The sequence below is a fragment of the Oncorhynchus mykiss genome, chromosome 6, assembly GCF_057628025.1.
Source record: "Oncorhynchus mykiss isolate SJ-2025 chromosome 6, ASM5762802v1, whole genome shotgun sequence".
NCBI lineage: Eukaryota > Metazoa > Chordata > Actinopteri > Salmoniformes > Salmonidae > Oncorhynchus > Oncorhynchus mykiss.
This window is the reverse complement of record NC_143027.1, coordinates 27,678,980-27,706,441: the sequence shown is the minus strand read 5'-3', so window position 1 is coordinate 27,706,441 and position 27,462 is coordinate 27,678,980. Positions and strand designations below refer to the sequence as shown.

Below are 27,462 nucleotides of genomic sequence, written 5' to 3'. Positions count from 1 at the left end.
CTAACATATTGTGCAGGCAGGTCTACTCTTTGTTTGGTTGCTGTTGGTGGAGAAAGGACCTGTGCAACAGATGGAATCCATTAATTCTAATGAGACATTGACAGCTCTGATACTTTGATGAGGCATCATCCCATATTCCAGAGCACAAAGCAGAGGAAATGAAGCCCTACACTCCCCCATCCTTCCCCTCTCCACCCTCAGAGTAGCTATCTACCAGGGGCACATTCTGCTACTGCTCCTCCCAAAGATACCCATTTCCATCTCCAAAAGAGCCAACCAAAAATATAGATTTCTTCTGCGCAGAAATACACAAGTTATGAGTAGGAAGCATGTGAGAAATGTTGCTAATCTTTAAGGGCTACTGAATAAAACCTCACATTCACAAAATTATTTTTTCCAAAATTGCATAAGACATGCCCCTGAAAAACCTGACAGGGACAACAATTAAGGTGTCAGTAAATGTATGCCTAGCGTGTGAAAGAGATGAGATGAATGAGAGCAAGTTAATGACAAAGGAGATTTGTACATAAAAGAAAAGATGATCAGTGGGAAATCATTTTTTGGGCCAAAATATACAACACTGGGTCAACAACAAACCTATATCAGCCTCTGGGCTTTTCTTCATGTCTTTGTGGAGCTTCTTTGTCTGATCTTCCAACCTGTAAAGGAAGGGATTTTTTTTCAGGTGTACCTTGGATATCACAATAATACAACATATGACATTTGGTAAGCATCTGTCCAAGTACAGTTGGGCATCAACAGAGCAAATTGACAGTAGGATCATGTTTTTACATTTAGCAGCTAGAGTAGGGAGAGAGGGAGAGTACTGAAAAAGGGTGGACTGTGTCCATCCTGATCAAACCCCTCTAATCTCTATAAAGCATTCACTGACACAGTCTTAATGGGATATCTCAGTCCAGCCAGCATGTTACAAATAAACACCTACAAGTCACTATGGACTGGGACATTCAATAGGATTACAAAAATGCATTGATTTAATATAAAACACATTATTATGACTTCCCTTTTGCTAATTAAAAATACTAGGATTGCTTTTTGTTACCGTCAACTAAATTCTGGCATAAAAGCATTTATGTCTTCAATCATCCCTCTGCATTCATTTAAATGATGGGTGTTAAAATGGCAATTACGAGACTACGGAGGCTGAATCGTGTGCCGTTCATTATATCAATTAAGGGAAACGAGGGGCTGTTTAGCAACTCCCAGGAGAATGCTGTCACATCAGTTTTCAGGGTTTCATTAAGGGAGGGGGGAGGAGAAGGGGACTGAAAAAACAACCGTTTTCCTATTTCCATCTTCATTCTCCAATCTGTGTGAACTGACGGGAGGCAGGAGAATGCGAGGGCTGAGGAGGGCTCTTCTGGATGTGGGCCAGAAGTCCGTTTCTACAAGGTGTTAATGGAGGCCTGCTGGAGCAGCTGCTACTCCTCGCTCCTGTGTGCCCCAACAGTTTGCCCTTTACTGCCGACAACAGCCAGCCTCTCTACACTCCCAGATGCTGCGGTATAATGCCGTAGGAGTATGGATTTAGAAGCTGATCTCAGGTAGACAAATATTGCTATGGGATTATAGATGCTAGACTTACTGTGGAAGGCATTGGATGATGAAATAATTTGCTAAATTTGACCCGACCTGTCTTTCAAATGACACTAGGTATATTTCCACACAAATTAATAGATTATTGAATTCAACAACAGTTCAAAGAGCTAGATGGCAGATTTATGTTCACTAAGAGTTAACAATATGTAACAGAGGGGAGTGCTAAGACGTCTGTACATGCCTGCTCCTCTTACTCATCATGTGTATTGTGGTGCCATGTCTCCTACTCAACAAAACCTAAATGTGAAGTGCTCTCACTCAGTCTGCAGGCCCCTTGGGGAGTCTCTTTAACCTCTGACACACAACAGGGGAGGGCCTCCTATGTGCTAGCTCACAGAAGGTCTTGGGCAAGAGAATGCTTCTCACACAAACCATCTACACTGAAGAAAAAGATAAATGCAACATGCAACAATGTCAAAGATTTTACTGAGCTACAGTTCAAATAAGGAAATCAGTTAATTTAAATAAATTCATTAGGCCCTAATCTATGGCTTTCACATGACTGGGAATACAGATATGCATCTGTTGGTCACAACTTTAAAAATAAAATAAATAAAAACTAGGGGCATGGATCAGAAAACCCGTCAGTATCTGATATGACCACTATTTGCCTCATGTAACGTGACATTTCTCCTTCACATAGAGTTGATCAGGCTGTTGATTGTGGAATGTTGTCCCACTCCTCTTCAATGGCTGAGCAAAGTTGCTGGATATTAGCGGGAACTGGAACACGCTGTCATACACGTAGATCCAGTGTCTCCCAAACATGCTTAATGGGTGACATATCTGGTGAGTATGCAGGCCGTGGAAGAACTGGGACATTTTCAGCTTCCAGAAGTTGTGTACTGATCCTTGCGACATGGGGCCGTGCATTATCATGCTGAAACATAAGGTGATGGCAGTGGATGAATGCCACCATAATTGGTTTCTGGATCTGGTCTCTGTATCTCTGTGCATTCAAATTTCCATCGATAAAATGCAATTGTGTTCATTGTCTGTAGCTTATGCCTGCCCATACCATAACCCCACCGCCACTCTGTTCATAACGTTGACATCTGCACAATACATTTGAAACCGGGATTAATCTGTAAATGAGCACACCTCCACTGAAGTCGGTCACGACGACGAACTGCAGTTAGGTCAAGACTCTGGCGAGGACGACGAGCACGCAGATGAGCTTCCTTGACAGTTTGTGCAGAAGTTTTTAGGGGGTGGGCAAACCCAGTTTCATCAGCTGTCTGGGTGGCTGGTCTCAGACGATCCCGCAGGTGAATAAGCCCGATGTGGAGATTCTGGGCTGGCGTAGCTACACGTGGTCTGCGGTTGTGAAGCCAGTTTAACGTACTGCCAAATTCTGTAAAACAGCATTGGCAGCTTATGGTAGAGAATTAATCAATTATCTTGCAACAGCTCAGGTAAACATTCCTGTAGTCAGCATGCCAATTGCATGCTCCCTCAAAACTTGAGACATCTGTGGCATTGCGCTGTGACAAAACTGCACATTTAATTGTGTCCTTTTGTCCCCAGCACAAGGTGCACCTGTGTAATGATCCCGCTGTTTAATCCACTTCTTGATATGCTACATCTGTCAGGTGGATAGATTATTTTAGCAAAGCTGAAATGCTCACTAACAGGGATGCAAACAAATTTGTGCACAACATTTGAGAGAAATAAGCTTTTTGTGTGTATGGAAACAAGGGACCAACACTTCACATGTTGCGTTTATATTTTAGTTCAGTGTATATTGTGTAACCTAACTCACTTCAGCATTGGGTCAGAAGAGAGAGGTGAAAGATTCTAACATGGTATTTCCCATGAAAATAATTATTTCAAGGTTAAATGTTGAGAGAACAGGCATGTGTGTTCACCTCTAAAAATCAATGGCACTCGTTATGTTTTCTAGTCTGTCAACTCCGGGTTCATCTGCAATGAGGGTTTTTGCTGCACTAATGATGCAGAGTCAATACATACAGTATGTAAAACGGAGTACAAATGACAAACGAAGTCATCTCCAGCACAATAACAGTGTCTACATACAGTGCCTTGCGAAAGTATTCGGCCCCCTTGAACTTTGCGACCTTTTGCCACATTTCAGGCTTCAAACATAAAGATATAAAACGTCTTTTTTTGTGAAGAATCAACAACAAGTGGGACACAATCATGAAGTGGAACGACATTTATTGGATATTTCAAACTTTTTTAACAAATCAAAAACTGAAAAATTGGGCGTGCAAAATTATTCAGCCCCCTTAAGTTAATACTTTGTAGCGCCACCTTTTGCTGCGATTACAGCTGTAAGTCGCTTGGGGTATGTCTCTTTCAGTTTTGCACATCGAGAGACTGACATTTTTTCCCATTCCTCCTTGCAAAACAGCTCGAGCTCAGTGAGGTTGGATGGAGAGCATTTGTGAACAGCAGTTTTCAGTTCTTTCCACATATTCTCGATTGGATTCAGGTCTGGACTTTGACTTTGCCATTCTAACACCTGGATATGTTTATTTTTGAACCATTCCATTGTAGATTTTGCTTTATGTTTTGGATCATTGTCTTGTTGGAAGACAAATCTCCGTCCCAGTCTCAGGTCTTTTGCAGACTCCATCAGGTTTTCTTCCAGAATGGTCCTGTATTTGGCTCCATCCATCTTCCCTGTCCCTGCTGAAGAAAAGCAGGCCCAAACCATGATGCTGCCACCACCATGTTTGACAGTGAGGATGGTGTGTTCAGCTGTGTTGCTTTTACGCCAAACATAACGTTTTGCATTGTTGCCAAAAAGTTCCATTTTGGTTTCATCTGACCAGAGCACCTTCTTCCACATGTTTGGTGTGTCTCCCAGGTGGCTTGTGGCAAACTTTAAACAACACTTTTTATGGATATCTTTAAGAAATGGCTTTCTTCTATACGACTGATTGTTGTCCTATGGACAGAGTCTCCCACCTCAGCTGTAGATCTCTGCAGTTCATCCAGAGTGATCATGGGCCTCTTGGCTGCATCTCTGATCAGTCTTCTCCTTGTATGAGCTGAACGTTTAGAGGGACGGCCAGGTCTTGGTAGATTTGCAGTGGTCTGATACTCTTTCCATTTCAATATTATCGCTTGCACATTGCTCCTTGGGATGTTTAAAGCTTGGGAAATCTTTTTGTATCCAAATCCGGCTTTAAACTTCTTCACAACAGTATCTCGGACCTGCCTGGTGTGTTCCTTGTTCTTCATGATGCTCTCTGCGCTTTTAACGGACCTCTGAGACTATCACAGTGCAGGTGCATTTATACGGAGACTTGATTACACACAGGTGGATTGTATTTATCATCATTAGTCATTTAGGTCAACATTGGATCATTCAGAGATCCTCACTGAACTTCTGGAGAGAGTTTGCTGCACTGAAAGTAAAGGGGCTGAATAATTTTGCATGCCCAATTTTCAGTTTTTGATTTGTTAAAAAAGTTTGAAATATCCAATAAATGTCGTTCCACTTCATGATTGTGTCCCACTTGTTGTTGATTTTTCACAAAAAAATACAGTTTTATATCTTTATGTTTGAAGCCTGAAATGTGGCAAAAGGTCGCAAAGTTCAAGGGGGCCGAATACTTTCGCAAGGCACTGCATGTACAAATGGCACATTTCTATGATCTGTGGTTAAAAAGAGAGAAAAAAGGTATTAAAAATGCCTCTCTGTGACATCACATAGTAGGATTAAAATATATCAATTTTTAAGGGTATTTTCTTGCTGCCCACAAATCTCATGTGTTTGAAGATCAGTTCATCGGGTAGAACTTAACATTGTTTTTTTTTCGACAAAATTTAGAAATGTGCCGTTTTCACATATGTAGACACTGGTTTGGTGCTAGAGATAATGAATATGAGTTTGAAAAGAGGAGTTCCCCTTTAACATTAGTGGCAACAAACCTACTTTTGGAGCTTGTTATATTCTCGTTCAAAGTCTCTTTCAACCTGTAAAAACACATTGAAACTCATCGTTAGATACAACATTATCATCTTTGTGTTCATGTTTGTTCATTCAATGATGTTACCTTCGATTATGGTCCTAACATGTGCTTGATGAATACTGAATATCCCTACTATTGGAGAGCCAATAAAGCCATATCCTGAGCACAGCCTGGCTCCCCCTAATTTGCTTCATGTTGTTAGTTCTAAAGGTCTGGTTGACAGCCCCCACCCACCCCCTCCCTGCTCCTCCTCAGATCAGACTGGACTGATTGAACAGGCCAGCACTGGTTATGGAGGTAGCAGGGGTTCCTGTCTTGTGGTTCTGTGGGCTTCTGGATAAACAAATAAACAGTGAGGGAGGCAGCTGCCTGTCTGTCAGTGGAGGCAGGGTTGTCCACTGGGCTCCCTGTACTGTAGCCCATTCCCTGGGTCTGGCCTGGGATGTCACAGGAAGCTGCCTGGGAACCGGTTCTGACTGTCTGCCACTGCCGGACCACAGAGACAGACAGATTACTGTGGAAGTGGTTTTCCCCAAAGGAAGGCACCCACTCACCGGCACTTCAAGGCAGCCACCTCTGCCCCCTCACATGGTTTGGACAAATTGGCACCCCACAGGCCCATGCTCATTGATGAGAGTGCAGTCACTTGTCTGACGATTTGCTGTTGGTTACCTCTAGTACACTATGTTCATTTTGTGAATAGACTAGTATGCCTTATACAATGAAGATATTTCAGAAAACCAAAGAAACAAGTTAAAGATGCAGTTGGTTAGGATAAGGGACTTCATTTGGGTTTCCTTCTCATCTTTAAACTGAATTTCTGATTACAGGCTTCTTTGGAGGTCAATGATTGGATGTAAAAGCTGTATAACTCTTGTCCATTCAGTTCTGAAAACAACCATGCTGTGAGACCTGGAACATTGAGGTTTATGTGTGATTCTCTCCACAGGCCAAACAGACATGCATTAACTCCTTCACTGTCCAGTGTGTGGACAGAGGTGCTCTGCTCTCCCCAAGTCTAAATCCAACGTTTCAGAGAAAATATTGACAGGTTAAGACAAATGTCCTCTTCCATAGCCACCACAGGGCTTTGATCTTTTAGCATACAATTTGAACAACAAAATGCAACCAAATATTTTAATTAGTTGGGCCAGACTTAGCCTAGCCTTCTCCTATAAAAGAGGTAAAAATATCTAGCTTGTATTTCTGCAGTCTGAAAGTCTCTTACTCATCTGTAACAAAGTGAGGAGTCGTAAGATCCCAGTATGCTTCCATATACACTACATGACCGAAAGTGTTTGGCCACTCCTTCAAATTAGTGGAATTGGCTATTTCAGCCACACCCGTTGCTGACCGGTGTATAACATCAAGCACACAGCCATGCAATCTCCATAGACAAACATTGGCAGTAGAATGGCCTTACTGAAGAGCTCAGTGACTTTCAACATGGCACAGTAATAGGATGCCACCTTTCCAACAAGTCAGTTCCTCAAATTTCTGCCCTGCTAGAGTTGCCCCGGTCAACTTTAAGTGCTGTTATTGTGAAGTGGAAACGTCTAGGAGCAACAATGGCTCAGCCACGAAGTGGTAGACCACCGAGTGCTGAAGCCTTAGCGCGTAACAATTCTCTCTCCACATTTGCAACACTCACTACCGAGTTTCAATCTGCCTCTTGAAGCAATGTCAGCACAAGAACTGTTCGTTGGGAGCTTCATGAAATGGGCTTCTATGGCCAAGCAGCTGCACACAACACTAAAATCACCATGTGCAATGCCAAGCGTCGGCTGGAGTTGTGTAAAAGTTGCCGCCATTGGAGCAGTAGAAACGCGTTCTCTGGAGTGATGAATCACGCTTCACCAGCTGGAAGTCCGAGAGACAAACCTCGATTTGGCAGATGCCAGGAAAACGCTACCTGCCCCAATGCATAGTGCAAACTGTAAAGTTTGGTGGAGGAGGAATAATGGTCTGGGGCTGTTTTTCATGGTTCGGGCTAGGTCTCAGTTTCAGTGAAGGGAAATCTTAGCGCTACAACATAGAATGACATTCTAGACAATTCTGTGCTTCCAACTTTGTGGAAACAATTTGGGGAAGGCCCTTTTCTGTTTCAGCATGATAATGCCCTCGTGCACAAAACGAGCTTCATACAGAAATGGTTTGTTGAGATTAGTGTGGAAAAACTTGACTGGCCTGCATAGAGCCCTGACCTCAACCCCATCAAACACCTTTGGGATGAATTGGAACGCCGACTGCAAGCCAGGCCTAATCGCCCAACATCAGTACCCGCCCTCACTAATGCACGGCAGGGTAGCCTAGTGGTTAGAGCGTTGGACTAGTAACCGCAAGGTTGCAAGTTCAAACCCCCGAGCTGACAAGGTACAAATCTGTCGTTCTGCCCCTGAACAGGCAGTTAACCCACTGTTCCTAGGCCGTCATTGAAAATAAGAATTTGTTCTTAACTGACTTGCCTAGTTAAATAAAGGTAAAATAAATAAAAAACTTGTGGCTGAATGGAAGCAAGTCCCCACAGCAATGTTCCAACATCTAGTCGAAAGCCTTCACAGAAGAGTGGAGGCTGTTATAGCAGCAAATGGGGGACCAACGCCATATTAATGTCCATGATTTTGGAATGAGATGTTCAACTATCCACATATTTTTGGCCATGTAGTGTAACAACCATACAACAACAGACTAAATAAAGCCTGGTAGCGAATGTCTAGTGAAATTAGACATTTAATTATGTATTGTCTAGTTTCATAGGTGTTGCAACACAAATAATGCATGGAAGACCTTATGTTGGCACATTAGTCTTTTTTTATTGGGGGGGGGGGGCAGAAGACTGAACACTTACCGTTTTTGAAACAATCTGCTTTTTTGGTTGTTCAATCTTGAAGGGCATCCTAGAAGTAGACAAAATTATAAATTGGTGGGACAGACCACATTCCGCACATCACAAATACAATCTAACACATCCAAACAGGCATTTAACTGAAATGAGGCATTTTAAGGGGCTTGCAGACAGGTACTCTGAATGGTAGGTAATAATGTGTTGCGAGGTGAGTACAAGTGAACAAGTGAATCCTTTAGCTCAGTCACAGCTAGCCAAATCCAAATGCTGTTAACCCCTGGCCTTCTGGAGTGTGCTTCAGGAGCCCTGTGCATTGACTTCCTGTCATCACACGCCACATCTGGCTTCCATTACTGGTGGATATCACTAATTAGAAGTGGCTGTCCCCTCTGCTCTGTGTGGCTTTCCTGCAACCCCCCCCCCCCCAGTCGAACACAGGCCCACATGTTGTACTGGCCATGGCCTGACAGATTGCTGTGAATGGAGACTGCAGCATGGTAGTTCACAATGCATCACTCTGCACCCCTTACAGAATCCAGTCTGCCTACACCCTAAGCCTACAGTGCATTCAGGAAAGTATTCAGAGCCCTTGACTTTTTCCACATTGTTACGTTACAGCCTTACTCTAAAATTGATTAAATTGTTTGTTTTTCCCCTCAATCTACACACAAATCCCCATAATGACAAAGTGAAAAGTTTATTTTTGCACATTGATTCAAAATAAAAACAGAAATACCTTATTTACATAAGTATTCAGACCCTTTGCTATGATACTTGAAATTGCATCCTGTTTCCATTGATCATCCTTGAGATGTTTCTACAACTTGATTGGAGTTCACCTGTGGTAAATTCAATTGATTGGACATGATTTGGAAAGGCACAAACCTGTCTATATAAGGTCCCACAGTTGACAGTGCATGTCAGAGCAAAAAACCAAGCCATGAGGTTGAGGGAATTGTCCGTAGAGCTCGGAGAGGCACAGATCCGGGGAAGGGTACCAAAAAATGTCTGCAGCATTGAAGGTTCCCAAGAGCACAGTGGCCTCCATCTTAAATGGAAAAAGTTTGGAACCACCAAGACTCTTCCTAGAGCTGGCCGCCCAGCCAAACTGAGCAATCGGGGGAGAAGGGCTTTGGTCAGGGAGGTGACTAAGAACCCGTCACTCAGACAGAGCTCTAACGTTCGACTGTGGAGATGGGATAACCTTCCAGAAGGACAACCATCTCTGCAGTACTCCACCAATCAGGCCTATATGGTAGAGTGGCCAGACGGAAGCCATTCCTCAGTAAAAGGCACAGGACAGCCCGCTTGGAGTTTGCCGAAAAAACACCTAAAGGAGTCTCAGACCATGAGAAACATATTTCTCTGGTCTGATGAAACCAAGATTGAACTCTTTGGCCTGAACGCCAAGCACCATGTCTGGAGGAGACCTGGCACCATCCCTATGATGAAGCATGGTAGTGGCAGCATCATGCTGTGGGGATGTTTTCAGTGGCAGGGAGACTAGTCAGAATCAAGGGAAAGATGAGCGGCACGAAGCACAGAAATCCTTGAAGAAAACCTGCTCCAGAGCACTCAGGACCTCAGACTGGGGGCGAAGTTTCACCTTCCAACAGGACAATGACCCGAAGCACACAGTCAATATCAAAATGTGTATGTGTGTAGAGTCAGTATAAATACGTGTGTGTGTTATGTGCGAGTGAGCAAATGAACTGTGTGTTGATGCCTGTTGGTGTCAGACTTCTTGCTCTGGTACCGCTTGCCGTGCGGAAGCAGAGAGAATAGTCTATGGCTTTACCAAATTTTCCAGATCTTACTCTCACACTGCCTGATATAAGAGGTCCTGGGTGGCAGGGAGCTGTGATGTACTGGGCTGTCCGCACCACCCTCTGTAGCGCCATGCAATCGAGGGCGGTGCAGTTGCCATACCAAACAGTTATGTAGCCAGTCAAGAGGGCCCATGCCAAATATTTTCAAAATCGTGAGGGGAAAGAGGCACTGAGTGTGTGTGGACTAATTTAAGTCTTTAGTGATTTGGACACCAAGGAACTTGAAGCTCTCAACCCGCTGCACTGGATTGGGCTTGCTCGCCCACCCGTTTCATGTAGTTCACGATTAGCTGCTTGGTCTTACTGACGTTGAGGGAGAAGTTGTCCTGGCACAACACTGCCAGGTCACTGACCTCCTCCCTGGAGACAAGGGTTCCCCAACTGGTGGCATGTAAGCTGAATTTGGCCTGCAGGTGGTTTTATTTGGCCACCCAAGTAATAAATATATATACACAGTGGGGAGAACAAGTATTTGATACACTGTCGATTTTGCAGGTTTTCCTACTTACAAAGCATGTAGAGGTCTGTCATTTTTATCATAGCTACACTTCAACTGTGAGAGATGGAATCTAAAACAAAAAAATCATACAATGTGATTTTCTGGATTTAAGTAATTAATTTGCATTTTATTGCATGACATAAGTATTTGATCACCTACCAACGAGTAAGAATTCAGTCTCTCACAGACCTGTTAGTTTTTCTTTAAGAAGCCCTCCTGTTCTCCACTCATTACCTGTTAACTGCACCGGTTTTAACTCGTTACCTGTATAAAAGACACCTGTCCACACACTCAAACAGACTCCAACCTCTCCACAATGGCCAAGACCAAAGAGCTGCGTAAGGACATCAGGGATAAAATTGTAGACCTGCACAAGGCTGGGTGGCAGAGCCTTGACTTCCGGCGCCGACAGAGATGGCCGCCTCGCTTCGCGTTCCTAGGAAACTATGCAGTTTTTTGTTTTTTTACGTGTTATTTCTTACATTAGTACCCCAGGTCATCTTAGGTTTCATTACATACAGTCGAGAAGAACTACTGAATATAAGATCAGCGTCAACTCACCATCAGTACGACCAAGAATATGTTTTTCGCGACGCGGACGCGGATCCTGTGTTCTGCCTTACAAACAGGACAACGGAGTGGATCCTATGCAGCGACCCAAAAAAACGACTCCGAAAGAGAGGGAAACGAGGCGGTCTTCTGGTCAGACTCCGGAGACGGGCACACCGTGCACCACTCCCTAGCATTCTTCTTGCCAATGTCCAGTCTCTTGACAACAAGGTTGATGAAATCCGAGCAAGGGTAGCATTCCAGAGGGACATCAGAGACTGTAACGTCCTTTGCTTCACTGAAACATGGCTCACTGGAGAGACTCTATCCGAAGCGGTGCAGCCAACGGGTTTCTCCACGCATCGCGCTGACAGAAACAAACATCTTTCTGGTAAGAAGAGGGGCGGAGGCGTATGCCTCATGGCCAACGTGACATGGTGTGATGAAAGAAACATACAGGAACTCAAATCCTTCTGTTCACCCGATTTAGAATTCCTCACAATCAAATGTAGACCGCATTATCTACCAAGAGAATTCTCTTCGATTATAATCACAGCCGTATATGCAGACACATCGATGGCTCTGAACGAACTTTATTTAACTCTCTGCAAACTGGAAACGATTTATCCGGAGGCTGCATTCATTGTAGCTGGGGATTTTAACAAGGCTAATCTGAAAACAAGACTCCCTAAATTTTATCAGCATATCGATTGCGCAACCAGGGGTGGAAAGACCTTGGATCATTGTTACTCTAACTTCCGCGACGCATATAAGGCCCTGCCCCGCCCCCCTTTCGGAAAAGCTGACCACGACTCCATTTTGTTGATCCCTGCCTACAGACAGAAACTAAAACAAGAGGCTCCCACGCTGAGGTCTGTCCAACGCTGGTCCGACCAAGCTGACTCCACACTCCAAGACTGCTTCCATCACGTGGACTGGGAGATGTTTCGTATTGCGTCAGATAACAACATTGACGAATACGCTGATTCGGTGTGCGAGTTCATTAGAACGTGCGTTGAAGATGTCGTTCCCATAGCAACGATTAAGACATTCCCTAACCAGAAACCGTGGATTGATGGCAGCATTCGTGTGAAACTGAAAGCGCGAACCACTGCTTTTAATCAGGGCAAGGTGTCTGGTAACATGACCGAATACAAACAGTGCAGCTATTCCCTCCGCAAGGCTATCAAACAAGCTAAGTGCCAGTACAGAGACAAAGTAGAATCTCAATTCAACGGCTCAGACACAAGAGGCATGTGGCAGGGTCTACAGTCAATCACGGATCACAGGAAGAAATCCAGCCCAGTCACGGACCAGGATGTCTTGCTCCCAGGCAGACTAAATAACTTTTTTGCCCGCTTTGAGGACAATACAGTGCCACTGACACGGCCTGCAACGAAAACATGCGGTCTCTCCTTCACTGCAGCCGAGGTGAGTAAGACATTTAAACGTGTTAACCCTCGCAAGGCTGCAGGCCCAGACGGCATCCCCAGCCGCGCCCTCAGAGCATGCGCAGACCAGCTGGCCGGTGTGTTTACGGACATATTCAATCAATCCCTATACCAGTCTGCTGTTCCCACATGCTTCAAGAGGGCCACCATTGTTCCTGTTCCCAAGAAAGCTAAGGTAACTGAGCTAAACGACTACCGCCCCGTAGCACTCACATCCGTCATCATGAAGTGCTTTGAGAGACTAGTCAAGGACCATATCACCTCCACCCTACCTGACACCCTAGACCCACTCCAATTTGCTTACCGCCCAAATAGGTCCACAGACGATGCAATCTCAACCACACTGCACACTGCCCTAACCCATCTGGACAAGAGGAATACCTATGTGAGAATGCTGTTCATCGACTACAGCTCGGCATTCAACACCATAGTACCCTCCAAGCTCGTCATCAAGCTCGAGACCCTGGGTCTCGACCCCGCCCTGTGCAACTGGGTACTGGACTTCCTGACGGGCCGCCCCCAGGTGGTGAGGGTAGGCAACAACATCTCCTCCCCGCTGATCCTCAACACTGGGGCCCCACAAGGGTGCGTTCTGAGCCCTCTACTGTACTCCCTGTTCACCCACGACTGCGTGGCCACGCACGCCTCCAACTCAATCATCAAGTTTGCGGACGACACAACAGTGGTAGGCTTGATTACCAACAACGACGAGACGGCCTACAGGGAGGAGGTGAGGGCCCTCTGAGTGTGGTGTCAGGAAAATAACCTCACACTCAACGTCAACAAAACTAAGGAGATGATTGTGGACTTCAGGAAACAGCAGAGGGAACACCCCCCTATCCACATCGATGGAACAGTAGTGGAGAGGGTAGCAAGTTTTAAGTTCCTCGGCATACACATCACAGACAAACTGAATTGGTCCACTCACACAGACAGCATCGTGAAGAAGGCGCAGCAGCGCCTCTTCAACCTCAGGAGGCTGAAGAAATTCGGCTTGTCACCAAAAGCACTCACAAACTTCTACAGATGCACAATCGAGAGCATCCTGGCGGGCTGTATCACCGCCTGGTATGGCAACTGCACCGCCCTCAACCGTAAGGCTCTCCAGAGGGTAGTGAGGTCTGCACAACGCATCACCGGGGGCAAACTACCTGCCCTCCATCCAGGACACCTACACCACCCGATGTCACAGGAAGGCCATAAAGATCATCAAGGACATCAACCACCCGAGCCACTGCCTGTTCACCCCGCTATCATCCAGAAGGCGAGGTCAGTACAGGTGCATCAAAGCTGGGACCGAGAGACTGAAAAACAGCTTCTATCTCAAGGCCATCAGACTGTTAAACAGCCACCACTAACACTGAGTGGCTGCTGCCAACACACTGACACTGACTCAACTCCAGCCACTTTAATAATGGGAATTGATGGGAAATGATGTAAATATATCACTAGCCACTTTAAACAATGCTACCTTATATAATGTTACTTACCCTACATTATTCATCTCATATGCATAAGTATATACTGTACTCTATATCATCGACTGTATCCTTATGTAATACATGTATCACTAGCCACTTTAAACTATGCCACTTTGTTTACATACTTTAGGTAAACTTCTGACCCACTGGGAATGTGATGAAATAAATAAAAGCCGAAATAAATCTCTACTATTATTCTGACATTTCACATTCTTAAAATAAAGTGGTGATCCTAACTGACCTAGGACAGGGCATTTTTACTAGGATTAAATGTCAGGAAATTGGGAAAACTGAGTTTAAATGTATTTGTAAGGTGTATGTAAACTTCCAATATATTTCACTGTTGTACATGAAATACTAAATAACCAGGAAATCAGCTCCAAGTGATTTACATTTTGGAAATATATGTTCCCACCTAATCCCACACATAATAGATATGTAAGTGTTGAAATTATTATGTTTTAGTCAAATATTGTATCTGTTTGGGCTTCTTGTGGTCAATTTGCAGTCTACAATTTTTTTGTAAACAGAGGACCAATTTTTTTTGTAATTTGCCACTATCAATAAATAAAAAAATTGTCCCGTGGTTGAATCTCGTTGATGATTCCTGTTGTAGGCTGTCTTATTCTCAACGGTGATGAGGCCTACCACTGTCATGTTGTCAGCAAACTTGATGATGGTGTTGGAGTTTTGCGTGGCCACGTAGTCGTTGGTGAACAAGAAGTACAGGAGGGAACTAAGCACACACCCCTGTAGGGCCCCCGTGTCAGCGTGGCAGAGGAAATGTTGCCTTCCCTCAACACCTGGGGTTGGCCCGTCAGGAAGTCCAGGATCCAGCTGCAGAGGGCGGTGTTCAGTCCTAGGGTCCAAAGCTTGGTGACGAGCTTGGAGGGGACTATGGTGTTGAACGCTGACCTGTAGTAAATGAACAGCATTCTCACATAGGTGTTCATTCCTCTTATCTAGGTGGATGGGGGCAGTGTGGAGTGCAATTGAGATTGCATCGTCTATGGATCTGTTGGAGCGGTATGCGAATTGGAATGGGTCTAGGGTTTCTGGGATGATGGGAGTTGATGTGTGCCATAACCTTTCAAAGCACGATTACAGATGTGTGCTACAGGGCGGTAGTCATTGTGGCAGGTAGGCTTAAAGTTCTTGGGAACAGGAATGATGGTGGTCAGCTTGAGATGTGGGAATTACTGACTGGGACAAGGAAAGGTTGAAAATGACCGTGAATATGCCTGCCAGCTGTTCTCCGCATGCTCTGAGAACGCACCCTGGAATACCACCCGGCCTCGCGGCGTTAAGCGTGTTTAACTTTTTAAAAACCTTACGACAGCCTTGGAGTAGCAACATCAACCAGTCCCCTGGGTCAGCGGGGGCCCTCGTTCCCGGCTCAGTGTTATTTTTTGTCAAATAGTGCATAAAATACATTGAGTTCGTCTAGTAGAGAGGCATCGTTGGCAGACCACAGCTGGGTCTTCCTTTGTAATTCGTAATGGACTGTAGCCCCTTCTTAATGCACCGGAGCCTATGTAATAGGATTCCACCTTGTTCCTATATTGCCCTTTTGCTTGTTTGATGGCTCTGCGGAGGTCGTAGCGGGACTTCATGCACTTGTTTGTGTCTTCAGCCGTAGTCTCCTGGTTGGCTGCGATAGCCCTGTGTGCGGGAGCCCTGTTCTTTAGCTTAGAGCCAACCTCTGTGTTAACCCTGGGCTTTTGATTGGGGAAGCAGCGAAACTTCTCTTTAGGGACAACGTTGTGATGCATTTCCTAATGAAGCCAGTGACGGAGGTGGTTAGCTTGTCGATGCTATTGGCAGAGTCATGGGACATATTCCAGTCAGCGCAAGCAAAGCAGTTTTGTAGCATAGCATCAGAAACAGAGGACCATTTCTCAATGGAGCGCATCAAGGGTACTTCCTGTTTGAGCTTCTACTTGTGACATCTTTAAACAATGCTACCTTATATAATGTTACTTACCCTACATTATTAATCTCATATGCATACGTATATACTGTACTCTATATCATCGACTGTATCCTTATGTAATACATGTATCACTAGCCACTTTAAACTATGCCACTTTGTTTACATACTCATCTCATTTGTACATACTGTACTCGATACCATCTACTGTATCTTGCCTATGCTGCTCTGTACCATCACTCATTCATATATCCTTATGTACATATTCTTTATCCCCTTACACTGTGTACAAGACAGTAGTTTTGGAATTGTTAGTTAGATTACTTGTTATTACTGCATTGTCGGAACTAGAAGCACAAGCATTTCGCTACACTCGCATTAACATCTGCTAACCATGTGTATGTGACAAATAAAATTTGATTTGATTTGATAGTTTTGATAGGTAACAACTTATTTTCTTAATGCCATCCGTCTTTTATCTGCCTGGATCCAACTTTCTAAACCATGTCTTGCTACATAAGTTGTGATGGAGAATCCATGAGAAAGAAAACACTTTTTATTGCCACTACACATGGCTGTAGGTTGACATTGACGTGACACTAATAACATCCAAGGAACATGATGGACGTTTGCCGTTGACAGGCACAGTGAGACAACAGCTGCGTCAAAAGAAAGGTGTGTAAACTAATGAGATGGAAAGATGAGGGTGCGAGGCAGGGCCGTGTTGTATAACCAGGGAACACCACTGATGTGTGTGTGTGTGGCAGTTCCCTTTGATAACAGCTCAATCAGAAAACCCAACACAGCCAAGAGAGGCAACAGGAAAATGGGCTTAATCCGAATTACAACAGAAAGGATGCTTTCACTGGCAGGAGGGAGTATTAAGTCCCTATCAAACTAACCCTGGTGAAGCGCTGGGAAAAATGTTCTTTGATTCCCCTTTTGACTCCTAGAGATAAGCAGTGTTGTAACAACATGGATGCATCCCATTCATAAAATCACGACTCATATCAGATCAAGATCTACGGTCAAAATGGCTGATTCAGGAGGAAAAGTTTCACATGTCATACTTTTGGTGAGCCAACACCATCATGGAAAACTACATTTCGTCACCCACTGAAATTCCTGAGGTCCACGGGGTGAATCATCTTACTACCCATGCAACGCATCACTAGAACACTACGGCAGTAACTGGGCCTAGCCTACCTATCTGAGCAGTGATCACATAAGACTTGGCAAGGACTGTACAATATGTCAAACACGCAGTAACTTTCCAAGAAAGAAGGTAAGATCATAAAGGTGGCAAAGACTGCTAGAACTCGTGCTAAACACCACGACTATATCTTTGGCCCAATACAAAAGATCTTGGCCCAGCAGAACATACAATCGAGCCCCACAGTCACAAAGTCAACAGTGCATTCGGAAAGTATTCAGACCCCTTTACTTTTTCCACGTTTTGTTACGTTACAGCCTCTAAAATTGATTAAATAAAGAATCCTCATCAATCTACACACAATATCCCACAATGACAAAGCGAAAACAGGTTTTTATAAAGTACCAGTCCAAAGTTTGGACACACCTACTCATTCAAGGGTTTTTCTATCTTTTTACTATTTTATACATTGTAGAATAATATTGAAGACATAAACTTTGAAATAACACATATGGAATGACTTAGTAATTAAGAAAGTGTTAAACCAAACAAATTATATTTGAGATTCTTGAAAGCAGCCACCCTTTGCCTTGATGACAGCTTTGCACACACTTGGCATTCTCTCAACCAGCATCATGAGGTGGAATTTCTTTCATTCAATGCATTTGAGCCAATCAGTTGTGTTGTGACAAGATTGGGGTGGTATACGGAAGATAGCCCTATTTGGTAAAAGATCAAGTCCATATTATGGCAAGAACAGCTCAAATAAGCGTAGAGAAACGACAGACCATCTTTACTTTAAGACATGAAGGTCAGTCAATCCGGAAAACTATAAAGAACTTTGAAAGTTCCTTCAAGTGCAGTCTCAAAAACCATCAAGTGATATGATGAAACTAGCTCTCATGAGGACCGCCACGGGAAAGGAAGACCAAGAGTTACCTCTTGTGCAGAGGAAAAGTTCAATAGAGTTACCAGCCCAAATAAATGCTTCACAGTGTTCAAGTAACAGACACATCTCAACAACTGTTCAGAGGAGACTGCATGAATCAGGCCTTCATGGTCGAATTGCTGCAAAGAAACCACTACTAAAGGACACCAATAAGAAGACTTGCTTGGGCCAAGAAACACAAGCAATGGACATTAGACCGGTGGAAATCTGTTCTTTGGGCTGATGAGTCCAAATTTGAGTTTTTTGGTTCCAAACGATGTGTCTTTGTGAGACACAGAGAAGGTGAACAAATGATCTCTGCATGTGTGGATTGCACTGTGACGCACAGAGGAGGTGGTGTGATGGTGTGGGGGTGCTTTGCTGGTGACACTGCCAGTGATTTACTTTAAAAAATGAACCAGTAAGGCTGCCACAGCATTCTGCAGTGATATGCCATCCCATCTGGTTTGTGCTTAGTAGGACTATCATTTGTTTTTCAACAGGACAATGACCCAACACACCTCCAGGCTGTGTAAGGGCTATTTGACCAATAAGGAGAGTGATGGAGTGCTGCATCACATAACCTGGCCTCCACAATCACTCGACCTCAACCCAATTGCGATGGTTTGGGATGAGTTGGACCGCAGAGGGAAGGAAAATCAGCCAACAAGTGCTCAACATATGTGGGAACTCCTTCAAAACTGTTGGAAAAGCATTCCAGATGAAGCTGGTTGAGAGAATGCCAAGGGTGTGCAAAGCTGTCATCAAGGTTGGCTACTTCGAAGAATCTAAAATACAAAATACATTGATTGACACTTTTTGGATTACTACATGATTCCATATGTGTTCAATAGTTGTCTTCACTACAACGTAGAAAATAGTCAAAATAAACAAAACCCTTGAATGAATAGATGGGTCAACTTTTGACTGGTACTGTACATTTTTGCAAATGTATTCAAAATAAAATAGAGGAATACCTTATTTACATAAGTATTCAGACACTTTGCTATGATACTCGAAATTGAACTCAGGTGCATCCTGTTTCCATTGATCACCCTTGAGATGTTTCTACAACTTGATTGGAGTCCACCTCTGGCAAATTCAATTGATTGGACGTGATTTGGAAAGGCACACACCTGTCTATATAAGGTCCCACAGTTGACAGTGCATGTCAGAGCAAAAAACCAAGCCATGAGGTTGAAGGAATTGTACATAGAGCTCCCGAGACAGGATTGTGTCGAGGCACAGATCCGGGGAAGGGTACCAAAAAATGTCTGCAGCATTGAAGGTCCCCAAGAACACAGTGGCATCCATCATTCTTAAATGGAAGAAGTTTGGAACCACCAAGACTCTTCCTCGAGTTGGCCACCTGGCCAAACTGAGCAATCGGGGAGAAGGGCCTTGGTCAGGGAGGCGACCAAGAACCCGATGGTCACTCTGACAGAGCTCCAGAATTCCTCTGTGGAGATGGGGAAACCTTCCAGAAAGCCAACCAGCTCTGCAGCACTCCACCAATCAGACCTTTATGGTAGTGACCAGACAGAAGACACTCCTCAGTAAAAAGGCACATTACAGCCCGCTTGGAGTTTGCCAAAAGGCACCTAAAGGACTCTCAGACCATGAGAAACAAGATTCTCTGGTCTGATGAAAACAAGATTGAACTATTTGGCCTGAATGCCAAGCTTCACGTCTGGAGGAAACCTGGCACCAACCCTACAGTGAAGCATGGTGATAGCAACATCATGCTGAGGGGATGTTCTTCCAGAGGTAGTGACTGGGAGACTAGTCCGGATCGAGGGAAAGATGAACGGAGCAAAGTACAGAGAGATCCTTGATGAAAACCTGCTCCAGAGCGCTCAGCACCTCAGACCGGGGCAAGGGATCACCTTCCAACAGGACAACAACCCTAAGCACACAGCCAAGACAACGCAGAAGTGGCTTCGGGACTAATCTCTGAATGTCCTTGAATGGCCCAGCCAGAGCCCGGACTTGAACCCGATCAGCCATCCCTGGAAAGACCTGAAAATAGCTGTGTAGCGACTCTCCCCATCCAACCTGACAGAGCTTGAAAGGATCTGCAAAGAAGAATGGGAGAAACTCCCCAAATACAGGTGTGCCAAGCTTGTAACATCATACCCAAGAAGACTCAGTTTTTTATTTTGAATACATTCACAAAAATGTCTGTTTTTGCTTTGTCATTATTGGGTATTGGGTTATTGGGTATTGATGAAAATAAAATAATTGTATCAATTTTGTATCAATTATAATAAGGCTGTAACATAACAAAATGTGGAAAAGGTCAAGGGGTCTGAATACTTTTGAATGCACTGTACTTAGCTAACAGACTGTGGACACTGCCTTATTTGCTCAAATCCCAAAGCGATCCAAAGAGAATGGTAGGCTAGAGGGGTAGAGGAAGGAGGGTGGTCTATGCTGTGGGAATCGTTTGTTATGTTTCTTCACACACAGTGGCATTTCAGTAGAGGCCTGTACATTTAGAAACTTTGGTTAGTCTGTAAGCCCTGATCCCATGACCTACTCAAAGAAGGGCAGGAAAGACAGAGTGCGCACAGAGCATGTTACATTTGGTAAATAAGGAGCACAACCTTCTCTTCTATGGACAGACTTACAACTTAAGCTATTAGTCAAAGTGAACACTACACAGGGGTTACAGTGAACCAAGCACAATAGCACTACATTGTACTCAAACTACAATAGGTTAGATGTCAGGTTCATCGACTGTATGGATAAGTATGGATAATTCCATAGGCTAAATTGTTAAACTGCATTGTTTCTAGGCGCAGTGATGTTCTTAAATACAAATTCCAGGTCGCACAGCAAAATATTTAAGCACATATGTGAGTAAAATTGTCTCACTGTAGAGCCTAACTTATCCTATAGGACAATATCCTTGATATATCCTGGACCTATTCTGAATTATGTTAAAAGTAAAAGCATTATTATAGTATATTAGGCTATATTGCATGGTGTTGTTGTTTAAGGCAGGGCAATTCCATGCCAGTGTAGACTGAAACATTTTTGGTATCTCAGATGGTTCTGGCAATTCTCACATAGTAACTTCATTGGGAGGAAAGACTCTCGAGATGATTTTTATTTTTACTTTTATGACAAACGCTGTGTCTTTATGAGACGCAGAGTAGGTGAACGGATGATCTCCGCATGTGTGGTTCTCACCGTGAAGCATGGAGGAGGTGGTGTGGGGTTGCTTTGCTGGTGACCCTGTCTGTGATTTATTTAGAATTCAAGGCACACTTAACCAGCATGGCTACCACAGCATTCTTCTGCAACACGCCATCCCATCTAGTTTGTGCTTAGTGGGACTATCATTTGTTTTTCAACGGGACAATGACCCAACACACCTCCAGGCTGTGTAAGGAGAGTGATGGTGCTGCATCAGATGACCTGGCCTCCACAATCACCAAATCTCAACCCAATTGAAATGTACTGGTACGAGATGGACCACAAGGTGAAGGAAAAGCAGCCAACAAGTCTTCAGCAAACCTGTCATCAAGGCAAAGGGTGGCTAGTTTCAAGAATCTAAAATATGTTGATTTGGTTTAACACTTTTTTGTTACTACATGATTCCATATGTGTTATTTCATGTTTGATGTCTTCACTCTTATTCTACAGTATAGAAAAAGAAAGTAAAATGTTTGAATGAGTAGGCGTCCAAACTTTTGACTGGTACTATACTTTTAAAATCATTAACATGTACAGTGGCTTGCGAAAGTATTCACCCCCTCGGCATTTTTCCTATTTTGCTGTCTAACAACTTGGAATCAAAGTGGATTTTGGGGGGGTTTGTATCATTTCATTTACACAACATGCCTACCATTTTGAAGATGCAAAAAACTTTTTGGGGTGAAAGAAACAAGAAATAACAACAAGAACCCCCCCAAAGTCAATACTTTGTAGAGACACCTTTTGCAGCAATTACAGCTGCAAGTCTCTTAGGATATGTCTCTATAAGCTTGGCACATCTAGCCACTGGGATTTTTGCTAAACTGCTCCAGCTCCTTCAAGTTGGATGGGTTCCGCTGGTGTACAGCATCTTTAAGTCATACCACAGATTCTCAATTGGATTGAGGTCTGGGTTTTGACTAGGCCATTCCAAGACATTTAAATGTTTCCCCTTAAACCACTCAAGTGTTGCTTTAGCAATAAGCTTAGGGTCATTGTCCTGCTGGAAGGTGAACCTCTGTCCCAGACTCAAATCTCTGGAAGACAAACAGGTTTCCCTCAAGAATTTCCCTGTATTTAGCACCATCCATCATTCCTTCAATTCTGGCCAGTTTCCCAGTCCCTGGAGATGAAAAACATCCCCACAGCATGATGCTGCCACCACCATGCTTCACTGTGGAGATGGTGTTCTCGGGTGATGGGAGGCGTTGGGTTTGCGCCAGACATAGTGTTTTCCTTGATGGCCAAAAAGCTCATCTGACCAGAGTACCTCCTTCCATATGGTTGGGTAGTCTCCCACATGCCTTTTGGCGGACACCAAACGTGTTTGCTTATTTTTTCTTTAAGCAATGGCTTTTTTTCTGGACACTCTTCCGTAAAGCCCAGCTCTGTGGAGTGTACGGCTTAAAGTGGTCCTATGGACAGATACTCCAATCTCTGCTGTGTAGCTTTGCAGCTCCTTCAGGGTTATCTTTGGTCTCTTTGTTGCCTCTCTGATTAATGCCCTCCTTGCCTGGTCTGTGAGTTTTGGTGGGCGGCCCTCTCTTGGCAGGTTGTTTGTGTTGCCATATTCTTTCCATGTTTTAATAATGGATTTAATAGTGCTCTGTGGGATGCTCAAAGTTTCTGATATTTTTTTATAACCCTACCCTGATCTGTACTTCTCCACAACTTTGTCCCTGACCTGTTTGGAGAGCTCCTTGGTCTTCATGGTACCCCTTGCTTAGTGGTGTTGCAGACTCTGGGGCCTTTCAGAACAGGTGTATATATACTGAGATCATGTGACAGATCATGTTATACTTAGACTTTATTTAACTAATTATGCGACTTCTGAAGGTAATTGGTTGCACCAGGTCTTATTATGGGCTTCATAGCAAAGGGGGTGAATACATATGGACCAACCACTTTTCCGTTTTACTTTTTTTTTCTTTTCAAACAAGTTAGCCTTTTCATTTAACTTCACCAATTTGGACTATTTTGTGTATGTCCATTACATGAAACCCACATAAAAATCTATTTATTTTACAGGTTGTAATGCAACAAAATAGGAAAAATGCCAAGGGGGATGAATACTTTTGCAAGGCACTGTAGTGTGCATCTATCAGGTACACATACATGTTAGTACATACACACAACAATAGGAGAGGTGTTGCTTTATTCGTTTTTTGAACGCAGGTTTGCTGTTCACTTGCGCTATCCTATATGAAATGGGAGTTCTGTGCAATCATGGCTTTGTAAAATACTGCACATTTCCTTGAATTTTCCTTGAATCTGGACCTGGGGAATGTGATAAGACCCCTGGTGGCATGTCTGGTAGGGTAAGTGTGATTGTCAATGCTGTGTGTGTGTAAGCTGACTATGCAAACAATTTGGAATCTCCAACACATTAAATGTGTCTTATAAAAACAAGAAGTGATTCCGTCAGTCTTTCCTCAACTCTTAGCCAAGAGAGTCTAGCATGCATAGTATTGATATTAGCCCTCTGACTGCAATAAAGAGCAAAGTGTGCTGCTCTGTTCTGGGCCAGCTGCAGCTTAACTTGGTCTTTCTTTGCAGCACTTGACCATATGACTGGACAGAAATCAATATAAGACTAGAGCATGCAGGAATTTAGTTCCTTGTTGCAAACTGGATTCATCTTTTGGAGTATTTGTATTCTGTACAGGCTTCCTTTTCACTCTGTCAATTAGGTTGGTATTGTGGAATAATTACAATGTTGTTGATCAATCCTCTTGTCACCTATCACAGCCATTAAACTCTGTTTTAAAGTCAACATTGCCCTCATGGTGAAATCACTGAGGTTTCCATCCTCTCCGGCAACTGAGTTACGAGAGACACCTGTATCTTTAGTGACTGGGTGTATTGATACACCATTAAAAGGTGTAATTAATAACTTCACCATACTCAGAGGGATATTCCATGTCTGATTTTTCTATTTTTACCCATCTACCGATAGGTGCCCTTCTTCACGAGGCATTGGAAAACCTTCTTGGTCTTTGTGGTTGAATCTTTGTTTGAAATTCACTGCTTAACTGAGGGACCATACAGATTATTGTATTTGTGGGGTACAGAGATGAGGTACCTATTCAAACACTATTATTGCACACAGTGTGAGTCCATGCAACTTATTATGTGACTTGTTAAGCAAATATTTACTCCTGAAATTATTTAGGCTTGTCATAATAGGGTTGAATACATAAGACATTTCAGCCTTTATATTTGTAAAAACATAATTCCACTTTTGACATTATGGGGTATTGTGTGTAGGCCAGTGAAAATCTAAATGTAGTCCATTTTAAATTCACACAACAAAATGTGGAAAAAGTCAAGGGGTGTGAATACTTTCTGAAGGCACTGTAATTATCAGCGAGCCCATTCTGGAAAATGTACTTGTAGAGTATATTGTTCCAAACAAAAGCCTGTCTTACAATTTAAGATATTAAAATGTTCAATAAGCTTGTTTTATTTCAGCAACAAGACTTGCTCCATATTTTAGAGCACACTATAAGGAGTATAATGACACCAAGATTTCTATACGATTTACATGTACAGTTGACAGATGTCTGTATGATTTACATGTAAGGTTCACAGATCTCTACCTTTTTTTCTTGTAAAAATGTAGCTAATGAGAGCAAGGCATAAACCCTAATTTGCCCTGAGTTCAACACAACAATATGGCTCTTGGTGTAGGCCTAAGTAATGTAGGTAAGGCTCACTGTTTTAGCTGTCAGCAAACTGCTGTGCCCGGTTTTACATTCCCTAAAACTCATGTTAAAACCAACAGTTTAACACCCCTGCTCTCCCCCTTGACCAAACCTTTAGAACTAAGCTGTTTCCTTATGGACGTCACTCTAGTCTAGACGTATGCATGCTCAGAGAAACAACAGTCTTATTTACCAGCATAGCCATTAGCTCTGCATGATAAAAATACAGAAATGATGCGGCTACAGGAAGAACCAATGACTACGTTGGAACTATAAATGTGTGCGCCATTGGCAAGGGGATAAGATATCACTTCAATTGGGGCTATTGCCTGGAGTACAGAGGGCTGGTTCAGGACATTAGGAGTGCAATTGTTCGGATGACCCGAGTCAAATCTCTCACGTCACAGAAGCAAGAGTGAGGGCCTGACTGGAATGAGTTGGTCAGCATAGTTGATAAAGGGCTCTTTCACTGGACAGGCACCACACATTTGACCTTGTGCTTGGCTGTGCGTAGAGCCCTGCACGGGCATGAATTTTAAGCCTGAGCCCTACCCATACCAGCAACCATTAAGCCCTACCCTACACAGGCCCGATTGCTTCTGCAAAATTTAAGGCACCCCACATTTGACCCTGTGCTTGGCTGTGCGTAGATCCCTGCACAAGCATACATTTTAAGCCCAAACCCTACCCCGATTGTTTCTGCCAAATTTAAGGCCCGGACCAAAGGCCAAAATAACTTAAATCATTAGCATCCATTAGCTGCTGGTCTCGGTCTGTCCTCCTCCCTGTAGTGCTCACACAGCATGCACTCTGCTGCTAGTCTGTCACCCTCAGTGGGGCTGTAAAAAAACAGGATGCGACTTCTGCTTTTGGACGTCAACAAGGCAACACTCAATCTTAACTCCGCCACAACATTTACTGGATTGGTTGAACAGTGCAGAAGAGACCCTTCCTTGATAGTTTGTTTTTCTCTCATCAGGACCAGAAATAGACACTGCCCAAGTGTTTCTTTAACGCCTGCTACGTTAGGTTAATAGTCTGCCTGTGTGAGTATCCAGAGCAATGGCTCCGCCTCGGGCTGCTCAAAGACGAGACAAGTTTTTGTCACTCTAAACTCAGGAACAGTATTATTTTCTGTGAAATAATCTGTCCTGTGGACTCGGACAATGTTCTGGTCTTATATTTCACGTGGTTGAAGCACGTCTGACACCATGTTATGATCTTAGTAGGTTAAGACTGTAGGCTAGCCTACTGCGCAGCAGAGCAAATGGCTCAGCTGCAAAATGCTTGATCAATTTAGTCATACACGAGCCCTGCCCGTACCCTAGCAATTGATGAAAAAAACAGGCCCAAACCCAATAAAGGTGTGCGGTAATTGAACCTCCCAGGGACACTTATCAAAACTCCAGCAGCTTCTATGAGTGGGTTAACTCCTACCTAAGCAGGTAACGTTAGTTAGCTAAAATTGGCAACCTGGCTAGCTAACTAATATTTTAACTCTACTACAACGTAACATTGAAGTTAAATCCTAAGGTTAGTGCCAGGTAACTATTAGCTATCTTTGCTAGACAGTTGCAAGCCAACATGTCATAAGTTGTTGTTTATGGTCACTATGTTAACGTTAGCTAGGGTGCTAACTATTTAGCCAATGTAAATAACAGCTCTCAAGCTACGCTCAGGATGCTAGCCTTTTAAAGTTAGTTGACGAGTTTGCAAGGCAAATGACACCATACTGTAAGCTATAATTGTTAACACATTACATGTGTATAATATTTCTAAACTGCTTGGCCAGTTCTAGACACCGTTAACTTACTGAAAGCTAAGCCAATGACTAGCTGCTAAGTTAGCTAGCTAACCCCACAATTTCACTAGTCGAGTCAAACCGTTAGCTTGTTGAAGACGATTAATGTGTCTAGCTGTCTTATACATACCAGCTCATTTTGTCTGAATTTCTCATCCAGTTTCAATTGGAAGCTTTTTCCTTTTCAGAAAACCTCATCCCCTTTCACATAAAATAATTGCTAGCTAGATAAAGTAACCAGGAAGTGGCTACAGCAGTAGCACAGATAAATGAGAATATATTTGGTAGTAGTTTTTTTTGGGGGTGGGGGGTAAAACTACGGAAAGCAGAAAGGACTGCATGGCGCACTGGGTTAGTGAGAGGGAGACGAAGTATAGATCCAACTATTTATGTGGGCTTGTCTGTTCAGCAATGTCATTTTTGGAGTTTGAAATGTAATATTATAGCTTAGAAAATTGTTACTGACAGATGAGCTCGCATCAAGGAAAGATCAGAAATAAAAGAGATCCTGGACATTCAGGATTTCA

General features: G+C 43.5%; 1 pseudogene across 1 annotated transcript in view; it reads right to left on the bottom strand.

Moving 5' to 3' along the window:
* Window positions 1-27,254, bottom strand: part of LOC110525642 (bridging integrator 3-like) — a 53,890-nt pseudogene extending 26,636 nt beyond the window's left edge. The window contains exons 1-4 of the transcript XR_016496581.1: window positions 27,066-27,254; window positions 8,413-8,461; window positions 5,528-5,568; window positions 598-659 (exon numbers count right to left, since the gene is read on the bottom strand). The product of XR_016496581.1 is annotated as a bridging integrator 3-like (transcript). The remainder of the gene's footprint in view (window positions 1-597; window positions 660-5,527; window positions 5,569-8,412; window positions 8,462-27,065) is intronic.
* Between the last annotated feature and the right edge of the window lie 208 nt (window positions 27,255-27,462).